Source organism: Barbus barbus, assembly GCF_936440315.1.
Source record: "Barbus barbus genome assembly, chromosome: 11".
In the NCBI taxonomy this organism is placed as follows: domain Eukaryota; kingdom Metazoa; phylum Chordata; class Actinopteri; order Cypriniformes; family Cyprinidae; genus Barbus; species Barbus barbus.
In genome coordinates, this window is record NC_136739.1 from 27,343,484 (window position 1) to 27,359,521 (window position 16,038).

Below are 16,038 nucleotides of genomic sequence, written 5' to 3' on the forward strand. Positions count from 1 at the left end.
ACCCTCTTTTTACAGTTAAAAATGACAATTATTGCAGTTATATTAATTTCTACATCCTTAAATTCAATTTCAAATTGAATTTCTGCATTCTGTTTTCTACCTCAATTCATAAAATAAAAAATAAAATAACATCTTATGAAAAAAAGAAATGTTGTTTGGGCAATTAACCAAAATAGATATGTTTAAGTTGAAAAATTACTAAAATAGAAAAAAAAAAAAAGTTAAATAGAAATATTAATGTTACGAAAGCACATACAAAAATGACTAAAAGCCCGTTTCCACCGCAGGAACTTTCCACAGGAACTAAGGACTTTGGGCCAGTACTCGGTGTGTTTCCACCGCGGGAACCAGGATCTAAATAAAGTTCTGAGAAAAAAATTTGCTCCTCAGAAAGTCCCTGCTCGCGAGGTAGCACTTTTTTAAAGGTCCGGAACTTTCCGGGGTGGGACTTGGGCGCTGAACATGAAAAACAATGTTTTTTAAATCTTTTCTGGGCCTTGACAGTGTTAATTGTTTGGCATTCAATGGGACAGTCACAAGCCTCCCGGTTTTTATCCAAAATATCTTAAATTGTATTTCGAAGACGAACAAAGCTTTGAACGACATGGGGGTTAGTGATTAATGACAAAACTTTCATTTTGGGGTGGAGTAACCCTTTAACGCACATGTTTCATAATCAAACAAATTCCTTATGGATAAATCACCACCTTATGAATCAATTCTTCAAAACCTAATGAATTCCTTATGGATATAGTGTCAAATCACTGAATATCCTGTTTTTGTTGGAAATAAATTGGATTACAGAGTCAAAACGTCACCCAAATGTGTTGGACACCATATCCAGCTGCACATGCTTGTAGACTAGCTTCACCAAGCAAGTTTTGCAGGACTAACCAGCAAACTACATCAGCCTGGAAACTCATGCCGGTTTAGGCAGATCTTTGCCACAGAAAAAAAGAAAGTAAAGGAGTGAAATCACAAAAGAAACAGGCTATAAAAGTGGAAGCCTACATGGCTGAGCGAGCTAAATCTCAAAAATGTTGCTAGCCAAGCCAAGCCTAGAATCAGCACACCATTACATTCTATTACCCATCAGGGGAGCCAGGGAAGAAGTGGCCGCAGATTGCAGTGATTAAAAACAAACTCTGCCAGTGAGCAGTCAGAAAGGAGGGGCTGCACTTCACTTTGTGGGAGCTGAATAATACAGCTGCTCTTCCATACGGAGAGGGGCTGGAGTCGGCTCGCTCTGTCTGTCTGTGGCCTTGGGGACGCCTCTTGAAATGCCTGCACCGGCCAACAAAAATAACCAGCGCCGACTTCCCACTGTCGCCACAAACCACCACTGCACACCTTCCACCAAGCAGTCTCTAAGCCACAGCTAAACCAAGACAGACAGAGTGAACACGTACAAAAAATAGATCAACTTGGGACAATGGCTCCTCAGTTTCTTAGGCTCCAAACATACCCTGTGTAAGAGAGATAGCGTGAACGCTTCTAGCTGCGCAAGCTTGATTTCACACATTGCTACGTTCTGAAATGTGTCAGAACCACTAGTGTACTGCAAATCTCTGAGGCTCCATCACCCACGAGAAGTGACGTCACGCATATAAGTTGTGCATTAAAATCTAGCCCTTTCTTCTACAATTTTGGATTCATTAGCTGCTGTTTCTTTTAGGGATTTCTGACAACAAACTTTGCTGTTTAATCAGATTCCTTTCAATGCTTATTTTATTTCAAGCACATGTTATTTTGTTTTGCACATGTGATTCCGGTGTAAATGACGCTTTAGAAATGTGTAAATACACCTAATTAGATGTGGTTTTCTTTTGCATTGTAAAGATGGCCTGCTCAATAGTTGGCCGAAGAGTTGTTCGCTTGTAGCTAAAATGCAAGTATGGAGTGCAAATATTTTGAACTTTCAAGGAATCCTAGAAAAAAAGCATTACAAGTTCCAGAAATATATTAAGCAGCACAACTGTTTTCATCATTGATAATAAATGAGAGAGAGAGAGAGAAAAACTTTGAGCAGCAAATCAGCAAATTAAAGAATCATGTGACACTGAAGACTGGAGTAATGATGCTAAAAACTCAGCTTTGCCAGCATAGGACATTTAAAATATATTGATTTTACTGTATTTTACGCTATTACTGTACTGTATTGCTATTTTACTGTATGAAATAAATGCAGCTTTGGTGAGCTTAAAATACTCCCTTTAAAAAATACAAATAAATAAATAATATTAATTAAAAAATACTGACATCAAACTTATGAACTGTTATGCATAACATAATTATGACTTTTCACCTCAAGTCTCGTAAAAGTATATGCTTAAAAACTCTACTAGCCCTACTAATTTTATACTGATCAAGGATGAAAATGTGCCTTCACATAGTTGTATAGAGTATGTTTCTGGACATCTAGAGAGCCATAAGTCAAACATATGAGCATATTCTAACCTATACAATGCTACATATTGCAATATATCCTACAGCACATTTGTTGCACTATGGAGTATGCATTTTCCTGTTTGTCATTGTGAGCCAGGAAAGATTCAGAATTCTTCAGCACTCATAAGTAACAATATTAATTCAGTCTATTTCCATTTGAACACACAGCCGGTGGCAGCATAGCAATTGTGCTGTCAGAGGACAATGGACCTGGTGGAGATGCAGAAAAGAGCGAGGAACGGGAGGGGGGTGTTGATGATTTGAGTTCAGCGGCATGTTAAAGCATCATGCCAGAGGCAAATAAAAGACTATAAAACACTCCTGGACGGCACCCACAAGGTCAGGTTTCCACTCCATCATTGTAAACCATTTTCCAATCTTTGAATATCACCAATGACTGACAGTGTAGGATTCTATCCTGAGAGTTTCACATAGCAGATTTGAATGAATAATAATAATAATTATTATTATTATTAGAAAATTAAGAGTACTCAGCATGATACTAACATAATAATTGTGCAACTTGAGTGTTTTACAACTTCACACCAATTGAAGTCCATTCATTTTACAGAAGTATTGCTGTTGTTCTGGTGCAACTTCACATAACCAACAAGATGTGTGGATTCTTTTATTTCTCCATTCTACAAGTGTTGCTGGTTTTGTGCCCGAACTGGACAGGTTTGACAAAAGGCCCTCATATTTAATTTTGTGGTTTACCATGAACTCCGATTTGTCTGATGGCAAATGGCATCAACGCTATATGCAGTGACTTTCAATTCAGTTTAGAAACAGCCATGCAATACAATGACGTCACAAACAAAGTTGAATGTCATGTTGGCAACGGACCAGTGTTGTTAATATTATTAACAAAAAAATGCTAAAAAATGAAATTACACTTAAAATTACATGCACAATTTTTATGAAAATTAGAAACATTGTCTTGACAACTAACTGAAATAAACGTTTAAGTACTAAAATTACCATAAATAGATAAATAAAAATACAACTTAAAGAAAACTGAAAATGGAAATATAAGTAAATAACACTGTGCAAAAAGTAAGAGCTTTTACTAGCAACTATCCTAAGTAATATCAAAGAGAGCAGACAAGGAAAAACATACAAGTCCATTTCACACTTTGAAGAGCCAAGCAAAATTTAGCTGTTACTGGTAAAACACTTCCTAAAGAAAAAAAAAAAAAACACAGCTATTTTTGAATGGCTATCAATGGAGAAACAGGCCTTTTCATCCAGCAGGGGCTAACAGGTTCATCCTATCCACCCAAACCTTGACATATTTGATGTTTTGCAGAGGTCTCAAGATGTGTTTATATATATTAAAAAAAAGTTATGACACAAGAGACACATTGCAATGGTTAAAAATGTCCATCTGACACTTATGCACATTCACCAACACTTAAAAATAGAGCTGATGTGTGCTACCACCCCGCTCCCTAGACCTTGCTTGATTATCTGAGCACTTGAATAAACAAAATGACCAAAATTCCCATCCTAGTGGCTCCTCGTGCAAATGTTTCATTGACTGCTGAATGAAAACACAAACATCAAATGAGTGGCTTCCAACAGATGTGGTTTTTCTGCTCAAAACAGAGACTCCAGAGTTCCCATTGCTTACAGGGCTGCATTGACTGGAATCCCATCAATCAATGGGACCTTATCTCTGCTGGAAGTGTTTGGCATACTTCCATGCAAATTTGCACAACACAAACAAACACACACACACGCTCACAAATCTTGCACAGTTTGAATAGACAGAACAAAGAGAAGACAATCTAATAATGACCAGTTATCAATTTCCTTTCTGCCGGTAGATAACAGATTTTTTTTTTTCACTTTTAGTATAACCAATCTTGTTTACAAAAGCAGTGAGTGAGTACAGTGCCTGTCTGCGACAGTATCAAAAAGATCAGAAAGATGGCTGTTATTAGAACTCTAGACAGTGATCATCTGATTTTGTCTAAAGAAAGAATAACACACTCATGAATGCTTTATTTATAATAGATAGGCTTGTTTGAGATTAGCAAGTTGTATGCATAACGATCACCACCAGGTGCATGCTGGGTACAAATGCTATCTGACTTGCTGTGATGTCAAAATATAAAATACTTTCACGAATACAAGGTTTTTAGAGCCAGGTGCTGCAACTGCTTTCCACCAAATGAGGAAACTAAAAGTCTAATGGGAAATGATTTGCTCACAGGAAGCTTAGAAGTTATTGCTTATTATTCTAAATATAGGAAAGTGTGTCTGTGCAGGGCTCACAAAATTTCTAAATGCTGTACATTTTAGGTTACCTGAGAAAACATTTTTACTGCAGTTCAAAAGTTTGGATCAATACATTTTTTTTAAAGAAGTTTCTTATGCTCATCAAGGCTGTATCTATTTGATACAAAATACTGAATATTATTTCACAAAAAAATATTGTGAAATATTATTGCAATTTAAAATAAATGTTTTCTATTTTAATATACTTTAAAATTTAATTAATTCCTGTGAAGCAAAGCAGTATTTTCAGAGTCACATGATCCTTTAGAAGTAATTCTAATATGCATATTTTTAATCAATGTTGGAAACAGTTGTACTGCTTTTTTATTTGATTTTATTTTTTTATACTGTATTTTTATGGGACCTGTGATATTTTTTAAAAATAAAAAGTTAAAAAGAACAGTGTATATTGTAACAAAATAGATATTTTGTTACAATATAAACTATTCAAAATTTTGGGGTCAGAAATTTTTTCTTTTAAAGAAAGTTAAAAACTTTATTCAGCAAGGATGTGTTAAATGGATCAAATTGATAGTAAAGACTTATATTATTAGAAAATATTTCTATTTTGAATAAATCCTGTTCTTTGAAACTTTTTATTAATCAAAGAATCAAAGAAAAAAAAAGTAACACAGGTTCCCAAAACATATTAAGCAGCAGAACAGTTTCATGGGACAATGAAGACTGGAGTAATGATGCGGAAAATTCAGCTTTGATCACAGGAATAAATGCTATTTTAAAGTATAGAAATTGTAATAATATTTCACTACATCACTGTTTTTTCTGTATTTTTTAAATGAATACAGCCTTGATGAGCAAGAGACTCAAAGTCAAAGACTCAAAAACAAGGTCAATTATTTATCAAGTTTATAATATAGCCTTAACATAATATATTATCAAAACAAAATATTTAAACTGATAGAATAGAATAGAATGGAATAGAATACAAACTGAAGCAAAACTTAAGCTGAGATCTGTAAGTTAAATATAAAAACGTGAACATATGAATTCTTCTATAGCTGTCTAAACATCGTTATGAAGTAGTTTGTACAATACTCTTGTGTGTGACTGTACGTTTCAGAGTTTTGTTACTGTTCTTTGCCCATCCTCTGCTTCCAGCACTTAAACAAGCCACTCTTCTTTAATACATGAGGATGTTTTATTTCACATGTCATTCCGTTTGCGCTGTCTCTCATGTTGAGCGCACCGCAACCACTGAAGTATTCAGTTTCTACAGCGACTCATTTGGTGCATATCGTTCTCTTTCTATGAAACCTGTAAACCGCATTCACCGGTTCTAACTCTGTCGTGACATCAGCTCTATAGCGGTTTGCCCGAGCATTGCTATTCTTTCCCTTTAACTGGCAGCATTCAATTAAATGGCTTCCCAACTATTTTTTGTGCACGCGAGGCACATTATTTCTTCTGCGCGGCCGCGGTGGAAGAAGAGCTTAGAGAGGGAACACTGCGTGGGAGCCCTGTATTTAAGGTAGCCCGTCGGGCAGGGCACAGTTACATTTTGGTAGCCCGACTGGAAAACACAATAGCCCCGGGATGTCGGGCTAGCGATTTTGCTAGCCCTGCTGTGGTTAGTAATTTGCATAATACACACCCACAGCATCTCCAAATAAGGGTGTTTCATGCAAACACTCAACATTATTAACTGCAATTGTATAATTTAAGTGCAACTGTGCTCTCTAAAGCTGCACTTTTTTTCTGGCAAATGGAACATCCAGTACACAGACACAAACGAGACTGTGTGAAAAATATAATAAAAAATGAAATAATAATAATATTTTCATTATATTGAAATTATCTTAGATATTAATTATCTTTATATTTTTAATGAATAACAAATACACAATAATCCATGAATTTGTATTATTTAAACACTAAAAAATACATATTTTATATTGAAAATAAATGTCAAAGACATCCCATTTTAGTGTCCATCAATTTGCAAAAAAAGATTTTATATGCACAGAAAGCACATTAAATGCAAATAAAGAGTCTACATTAATGTTGCTGTCAAAATATAAGTGAAATAACTTTCCATCGTCATTCAGTGTAACAAATTTAAATAATAATTAATCAACATACTTATTCTGACTTATTAAAATATATAAAAGAAAAAGTGATCACATCCTTCTAAATTTTATTTAATTTTAGATGATTAAAAATTTGCTGCCAGACAGGTATAACCTAGTGGTTTGAAGGATAGTGATTTAAAATTACGACAGTAGATTTCATTAGTTTTTCAGAATCAGAATCAGAATTAGATTTATTGCCAGGTATGTTTGCACATACAAGGAATTTGTTTTAGTGACAGTAGCTCCACAGTGCGACAGAATGACAGCAACAGGACAGGACACAGATAGTAAAAAAAAAAAAATTAAAAGTAAAAATAAAAATAAAAATAATGTACAGTGAAATAAATAATGTACAGTGAATTGGTGGGTTTTTGTTAAATGTGAGCCTAAATCATCACAATTAAAAAACCAAAGACTTAAACTACTTCAGTCTGTGTGCATTGAATTTATTTAATACACGATTTGAGTTGAATTACTGAAATAAATGAACCTTTCCACGACATTCTAATTTATTGAGATGCACCTGTACAAATATACAAAAATGGACAATGTGCCAAATAGCACAAACACAATATACAAAATAGACAATTCAGTATGTACAGGTATGTTAGGTGCAAATTTGAAATGTAATAAGTATGTGTGTAAAATAAACAAAAAGTATGATAGTGTTGTGTGTTTCATGTTTATTGTTAAGAGTTCAAGTGTTCATGAGATGGATTGCCTGAGGGAAGAAACTGTTCCTGTGTCTGGTCGTTCTGGTGCTCAGAGCTCTGTAGCGTCGACCAGACGCCAACAGTTCAAAGAGGGAGTGTGCTGGGTGTGAGGGGTCCAGAGTGATTTTACCAGCCCTTTTGCTCACTCTGGATAAGTACAGTTCTTGGAGAGTGGGAAGGGTTGTACCAATGATTCGCTCAGCAGTCCGGACTATCCTCTGTAGCCTTCTGAGGTCAGATTTGGTGGCTGAGCTGAACCAGACAGTTATTGAAGTGCAGAGGATGGATTCAGTGATGGCAGAGTAGAACTGTTTCAGCAGCTCCTGTGGCAGGTTGAACTTCCTCAGCTGGCGAAAGAAGTACAACCTCTGCTGGGCCTTTTTCACAATAGAGTCAATGTGAATGTCCCACTTCAGGTCCTGAGAAATTGTGGTGCCCAGGAACCTGAATGACTCCACTGCAGTCACAGTGCTGTTCATGATGGTGAGTGGGGGGAGAGCAGGGGGGTTTCTCCTGAAGTCCACGATCATCTCCACAGTTTTGAGCGTGTTGAGCTCCAGGTTGCTAAGACTGCACCAGACAGCCAGCTCCTTAACCTCCTGTCTGTAAGCAGACTCGTCACCGTCCTGAATGAAGCCGATCAGTGTGGTGTCATCTGCAAACTTCAGGAGCTTGACAGAGGGGTCTTTAGATGTGCAGTCGTTGGTGTAGAGGGAGAAGAGCAGTGGGGAGAGAACGCTGCCCTGAGGAGCTCCAGTGCTGGCGGGTGCTGGATGAGAATTTTCCCAGCCTCACTAGCTGCTGCCTGTCTGTCAGGAAGCTGTTGATCCACTGACAGACGGAGGTGGGGACGGAGAGCTGAGTTAGTTTGGGCAGGAGGAGGTTTGGAATGATAGTGTTAAAGGCCGAGCTGAAGTCCACAAACAGGATCCTCACATAAGTTCCTGGTCTGTCTAGGTGTTGCAGTGTGTAATGCAGTCCCATGTTGAATGAATCATCCACAGACCTGTTTGCTCTGTAGGCAAACTGCAGGGGGTCCAGTAATGTCCTTCAGATAAGCCAAAACCAGTTTTTCAAATGACTTCATGACCACAGACGTTAGAGCCACAGGTCTGTAGTCTTTACGTCCTGTTATCTTGGCTTTCTTTGGGACGGGGATGATGGTGGAGCGTTTGAAGCATGAGGGGACTTCACACAGCTCCAGTGATCTGTTGAAGATCTGTGTGAAGATGGGGGCCAGCTGATCAACACAGGATTTCAGACAGGCTGGTGTCACACCGTCTGGCCCTGGTGCCTTCCTTCTCTTGTTCTTTTTGAAGACCTGGTGCACGTATTTGGCCTGTTTATACAAGACTCTGTCCCCATTTCTGTAAGCATCTTCTTTGGCCTGACGGAGCTGTCTGAGTTTTGCAGTGAATCACGGTTTGTCGTTGTTATAAGTTAGATGAGTCCTGGTAGGAATGCACATATCCTCACAGAAACTGATATATGATGTTACAGTCTCTGTGAGCTCGTCCAGATCATCAGCAGCTTCAAAAACACTCCAATCAGTAAGGTTGAGGCAGGCTTGTAAAACCCGCTCTGTCTCATTAGTCCATCTCTTTACAGTCCTTAATACAGGTTTAACAGATTTAAGTTTCTGCCTGTAGGTTGGAATAAGATGAACCAAACAGTGATCAGAGAGTCCTAAAGCTGCTCGTGGAAGAGAGTGATATGCATCCTTTATCGCTGTGTAACAGTTATCCAGTATATTACTGTCTCTGGTGGGACATGTAACATGCTGTCTGTCCCAGAGTCCCCGAGAATGATTAAAACGGAGTCCGGGTGATGTTGTTCTGTGTCTGTGATCAGATCAGTGAGTTTCTGTAAAGCTGTGCTCACGTGCGCTTGCGGAGGAATGTAGACACTCATGAGAATGAACGAGCAGAACTCCCGCGGCGAATAGAAATGTTTATAGTTGATGAAAAGCGTTTCTAGATCTGAACAGCACATATTCTTTAACACAGTTACATCTGTACACCACCTCTCATTGATGTAAAAGCATGTCCCACCGCCGCGCGATTTCCCTGTTGATTCTGCGTCGCGATCTGCTCTGATCAGCGTGAAATTAGGCAGATGTAACACGCTGTCTGGAATGGTGTCGTTCAGCCAGGTTTCCGTGAAACACAGAGCAGCAGAGTTTGAAAAGTCCTTGTTAAACCGGGAAAGCAGAAGAAGTTTGTCTGTTTTGTTGGGTAAAGAGTGGAGATTAGCCAGATGGATGCTAGGCAACAGCATTTGAAATCCATGCTGTCTGATCTTCACAAGCACACCGGCTTGCTTCCCCCGTCTGCGTGTCCTAAAGCGTCTAAACAGTGCTGCAGCTCCGCTGACTACTATGTTCAGCAAAACATCCGAATAATCGAAAACCAGTTGGAAATTTTGTGGAGTGTTCTGCCGAATGTTCAGCAGTTCTTCCTTGGTGAAACTGATCATGTTAGACAAACAAAAAACAGGAAAAACTAACAAAAACTCTAAAACAACTGGAGAGCCAAGCACAATGGCTGCCATGCGCAGTGCCATCTCGATGTATTATAGTCATATTTTTTTTGCTTAAAACCTCCAAAATTACAGTAAATTACAAAAGAATGCATTTTTGTTTTGATTAAGGGGTACCTGAAGCCTTACTGATGGGGCTATGGGGATACATAAGACAAAAAAAAGGTTTGGGAACACTGGTATATATATACAGCATATACACTGCAGTATTTCTAGCACTAGTAAGCCAGCATTCCATTTCAAACATTCCGAGGCTCCGGGCCAGTGTCAATAAGCTCAGCATTGTGTCACAAATGTAGAGCCTGGTGTGCTGTTCCTCCCTCTGACATCAGACATGCGTTCATAAGTTTACACAAGCTCCTATTCAAGCGGGGTCTCCGTAAAAAGCCTCAGTGACGGGTCTCTCACACTTGAGCAAGTCCTCAGCGTTGCACTTCAGCGCGTCCACAGCACCGTATGTGCAGAAAGCGGCCCACCGCTGAACCTGCGAGGTCAGGAAAAGCAGAACAGATTGCACACAGCTGCTCTCTTAGTATCTGCATACAAAAGCAGTTGGAGCAAAACGCCCTGTTGCTGCAAGAAATTGGTTTTTAAACAATTTTAATTGAATTAGTTATAGAGGATCTCCTCCAACACTGTTGAATATGCACAAACATCTCATCTACTGTGTCAGCCAAAAGCACATGGTATAAAGCAAAGTTGACTTTTAAAAGCAGTGCTCTTTTGTTCTTATAAAGTGCTGTCATGAATCAGTAAAACTTCACTGCAATAGGAACAGCAACCAGCTGTGCTATTAAATATTAATGCTCTTTTCTGCCTCTGTATGCTGACAGCCTAATTAGGAGCTCATTAATATTCAAGTTCACAATCATTTTGGGTTAAAGCAATTCCAAAATTTACTCTCGTTTAACCTTTAAGGCACAAAATGTGGATTTTAGTGGAGGCGGTGTTGTATGTTTATCATCAACGCTCTGGGTAAACATACTTACTATGTGTAAGTAAGTTGTTGTTTTTAGCATGTGTGTTTGGCAGTGTTATTTCTTAGGATTACTGATAAACTATATTTTAATTATTTAATACTTTTATTTTAATACTTCAACAAACTAAATGGAAATGAAATGATATATATTGAATTTATAAATGTGTATGCATATATATTTTTGTATGTATGTATGTGTGTGTGGTTGTAAATATACATATATATAGTTTTTTTTGGTGTTTGGCTTAGTGTTATGTTAGAATCATTATTATACTCTTATACCTTTTGTTCTTTAATATTTTGAATAGTTTTTAGCTTTTTTGGTTTGTTTTTCATTTAAATGTTTTTAAATTTTGTTGTATGCATTTGTCATTTTTATTTAATTTCTTTATTTTTAAAATGTGTATATTTAGTATTTATAAAGTTTTAGCTTTTAGTTTTGGATCTGTTTTTTGTTGTTTTAATACTACAATTGATTGCTTCTGTTGTCCTCATTTGTAAGTCGCTTTGGATAAAAGTGTCTGCTAAAATGACTAAATAATAATAATTATTATTATTGTATTTAAAGTCAACATGATATCAAAATTGACCCTTTTTACTTTCCAAATGCACATTCTGAGACTTACTGCCCAGATTTCATCTGTTGTGTATACTCTTCACAGTTCAATCAATTCACAATGGATAAAATCAAGATTCAATTGAAGAACGGAAGTAAAATGGGTTGCAAACAGCATTTTATACTGACTTTAAAGGGGTCATCATAACATGGATTTTTTTTTTTTGTCATATTTGCAAAAAGTATCTTTTTCAAAACTCAAAATGGCCAAAATTAACTATTTTAGGGGGTGCTTCCCTTAAGGCTTGTCAGTAAATGGCCTCTGTTGTGATTGGCCCATGCAAATGCATGAAAAAAGCATGTTAATGCTTTGAAAACATTGCAGCTGCAGTCAGATCCAATACAGTTGCTTGATCTTTCAACAAACATGTTTTTGCGAATTATCAATTACACTGTGCCTTGTTTACGAAATAATCTTCCGTCAAATTTTCAGAAAAAAAAAAAAAACAAACAAAAAAACAATCAAAATAAACTATCCACTCGTTTCAGAAGCCTGTACAGACACAAATATGCTGTTTAAATCGGACATGTCAAAACTAACTCTTTACTCTTCCGTTTGTCCTGCTGTTGGGAGTAGCTCAAGCGCACTGAGTGAGTACATCTGAAATTAATCAAGCATCTGTATACAGTGTATATAGTGTCAGTGATTATAACGGGTTCTATCTGTTTTTAAAGCGATGCTTGCATCTGGTCAGCCATTAAGTGATTGAACACCAGTGGGCGGGGCCTATGATGCAATGATGTAAAATTATTTGTCAATGTCTTGCTCTAGAAGTATTCATATGCAAATGAATTTTCCATGTGTGACATCACAGATTCCACAATATCCAATTGTATCATTTTTGGTGCTTGGTAAATAACATAGGAATAAAATAGGACATTTAAGCTATGAAACTGACAGGATGTTTTAATGATACAAAGACCTCATATTTCAAAACATCACATTTGACTTCTCACGCCACAAACCCTTTAGAGACAAGAGTCACATTAAGGGGATTTAATGTAAATTCTGTGATCAATTACAATCCAAAGTCCCTTGTCCCCATCCACCTTCATATAGAAAACAGCAGCTTGGACATTCTGTCATTTCAAGTCATTTTCTGTTCTACACAAGACAGAAAATCATACGGGTTTGGAACACCATTAAACTGTCTAAGGTCATAATTTCTGTTTAGATACGAGTCAATTCTACTGTTTCTTAATATCAACATTCCAGTCCTCACAAAGCTACTAAAGTGTCTTATCTCTCCATTTATATTTGATTCATATCATGGCTTTTGTATTTCACTCTGAGCTCTCGTATGTCATTTTTTTTGACATCCAGTGGTAAGCACAAACCCACACGGTTCTGTTTTCTTTTCCTTCCCCCTGCTGTCAATGCGCTGTCACACACGATAAGCACAAGAAGTGAGACACCCGCACACATCACACTGCCGAGATGCTGGAAAAAAGAAAAAACTAACACAGCCTCCTAAACCTGCCCTGCTCCCATCTCACCTGGAGATTATCACTTAGAATGCGCTTAGAGTGACGGTCCTGTAGCAGACGGGAAAACAGTGTTGCTCTCATCACAGCAATCTAGTTTAGTGGAGCGTGACATCATTTGCTTCAAAAGTGTTCTTTAATCTAACATTTAAAAGCAGGCGAAACTGAAACTGAAATCATTTGTATGAGCCATACAAATGATACAGAGATTAACATCTCAGTCCACTGACAAAGAACAATAGAGTTTGAAAGATCTCACAGATATGGGCTCTCAAAAAGTATTTTGACACTTGAAGTCACACTTAACACACTTGTCTGAATGGCTATGATAGCCAAATATCAAAGCAAAAGAAATTGTTTCCATTTCTGTCACCTGGGTTCTTTACTGCTGTCCTTTGGCTTGTTTTATTGGAGAAACTTAATACTATCATCGATTTGATGGTGCTTAAACTATGGGATGACAACAAAATATGAACTGAATTGAGCTTTATAATGACACAATTGTCTTCTGCTTATAACTAAATTTAATTTGCTTATTAATTTTGAAAGATGGACACTTATTTAACTGAAATGAATCAACACTGAACTGACTCAAGCTGAATAACGACTAAGTGAAGTGAAGTGAAGTGAAGTGACATTCAGCCAAGTATGGTGACCCATACTCGGAATTCGTGCTCTGCATTTAACCCATCCAACGTGCACACACACAGCAGTGAACACACACACACCGTGAACACACACCCGGAGCAGGCTGGGTATTGACACAAATTTCACAATTCGTTTCGATATCGATTCACAAGCTTGTGATTATTTTGGATATATGTCAGATACAGCAGACGGCAAATTTTCTCAAGGAAAACAATCTCTTAACTATTGCCAAAAAATATACATGAGTCAGTTGGTACTACATTACTGTAATATTGAAGGCTAAAATTAGCCTATTTGTATTTAAACACTTAAATTATACTCAACAAAGTTTTTATAATAATAAAGTTACAATTACATAATTATATTTCTACTCCATTTTTTTTTTTTTTTTTTTAATATATCAATGGTGGCTGTAAAAAAACATGATGGATTTATTTAAACAAACCGTAAAAATATAATGAATACATTATATGGCACATATATTCATCAAAAAGCTCCTCTCTAAAGTTCATTTTTCTAGCTGAATAACGAGTTTATGATCACTGAATATGTTCTTTTTTTCTGATGTAAATGAGATGTTACGTGACATTGTTTAAAAGCTGTTATATTAACGTCTTTCCGCTGTTGAAACACTGATTGAGCGATTACATGATATGGAATTTGGTAAGTTACTTCAGTAAGTAATCCTTTTAACATTCCTTTTTTTCTTAACCTTTGGATGTTCATTCATGTTTATTTTGTGTTGCAACTGGTATTGAAGTGGAGGAGATGATCAGTTCACGTTAAATCTGTCACTCCACATTAAACAGCGCCAAAAGAGAATTTATTTGTAATAAAATGGACAAAATTTTAAATCTGAGACTTTATCAAAAGTAACAACGTGCAAAGCTAGCAATTTATTGGATGGGAGGCGCACAACAATGTTCCATTCATTAACTAAAAACAGGCTATATCAGGGGTGTCAAACTCAGTTCCTGAAGGGCCGCAGACCTGCAGAGTTTAGTTCTAACCCTGCTCCATGTAGGCTGTGTCCAAATTCAGGGTCTGCATCCTCCTTAGGATCCTTCCTACCCAGTTGAAGGAGGAGGGATCCTCCGACGTCCGCAAAACCCGGAAGTCGGTGTTTGTGAATTTGGACAGCCTACCCTTCTTTCAGTTCCCTCCCTTACCCGTTGCTCGTATCCTGTCGCCTAGCAACCGTGACAGCGCCAAGCAAGAAGCGGGAAAATGGACAAACAAAGAGTTATTCTCCTCATTTTAATTCTTTTGGAAGAAATAAAGCAATTAAATAAATTAAATACTTTCTTTGCTCGTTGTCGGAGAGTTTTTTATATCAGACTACAAGACAGTCACATCCAGGTAAGCCATTATAGCCTATTTTTATTTGTTTTTAAGTATTCTACTAATTTCTCCTACAAATTCATTGAGCCGAAGCATAAACTTTAGCTTGTTTTGTCAGAGAAACTCCTCTCCCACTCCGCTACCGCTCGCTTCGTCCGCCATTACGCTCTGCCGAAAAGAATTATGGGATAGGTAGGACGGGAAAGGATCCACCACACCCATCCTTCCAATTCGGGGAAAAGGAGGACGTATTTGTGGGCCGCATTTGAAGGATCCTACGAATTTGGACAGCCTTCGTCGCGGCGCTGTGACGTAACATCCTTCAAATGAGTACTCCGAAGGATGCAGACCCTGAATTTGGACACAGCCGTAGTTTTCAAATAAGCCTTATTGACTTGATTAGCTGGATCAGGTGTGTTTAATTAGGGTTGCATCTAAACTGTGCAGGGCTGTGGCTCTCCAGGAACAGAGTTTGACACCCCTGGGCTACACTAATCGATTAATAGGATTTAAGAATATTTAAGGGATATTTTTTTTTTTTTTTTTACCCAGACCTAATAACAACACTGCTGTCTTCAGTAGAACTGATTAGTGATGAATTTGATCTTGTCTAATAATTGAACAAATTGTGCTAGACCAATGATGCAAACTGATATGAGGCGCTCAGATTCTCCTCTAAACAAGCTCTAAAAAGACAATAGTGTCATTATTCTGCTCAAATCGGTTCAGAGTTGATTCTGTTCAATTAGGTGACTCAGTAAAGCCTGTGCACATTTAAAGTTTGGACTGAACACTAAATAAAATAAAGCTATCTGGGTGGTAACCAGTAATGTAGAATAAACCGTGCCTTTTGGAGATACCTGAGTGGCCTTTCTGTACAGAAATACACATGCAACC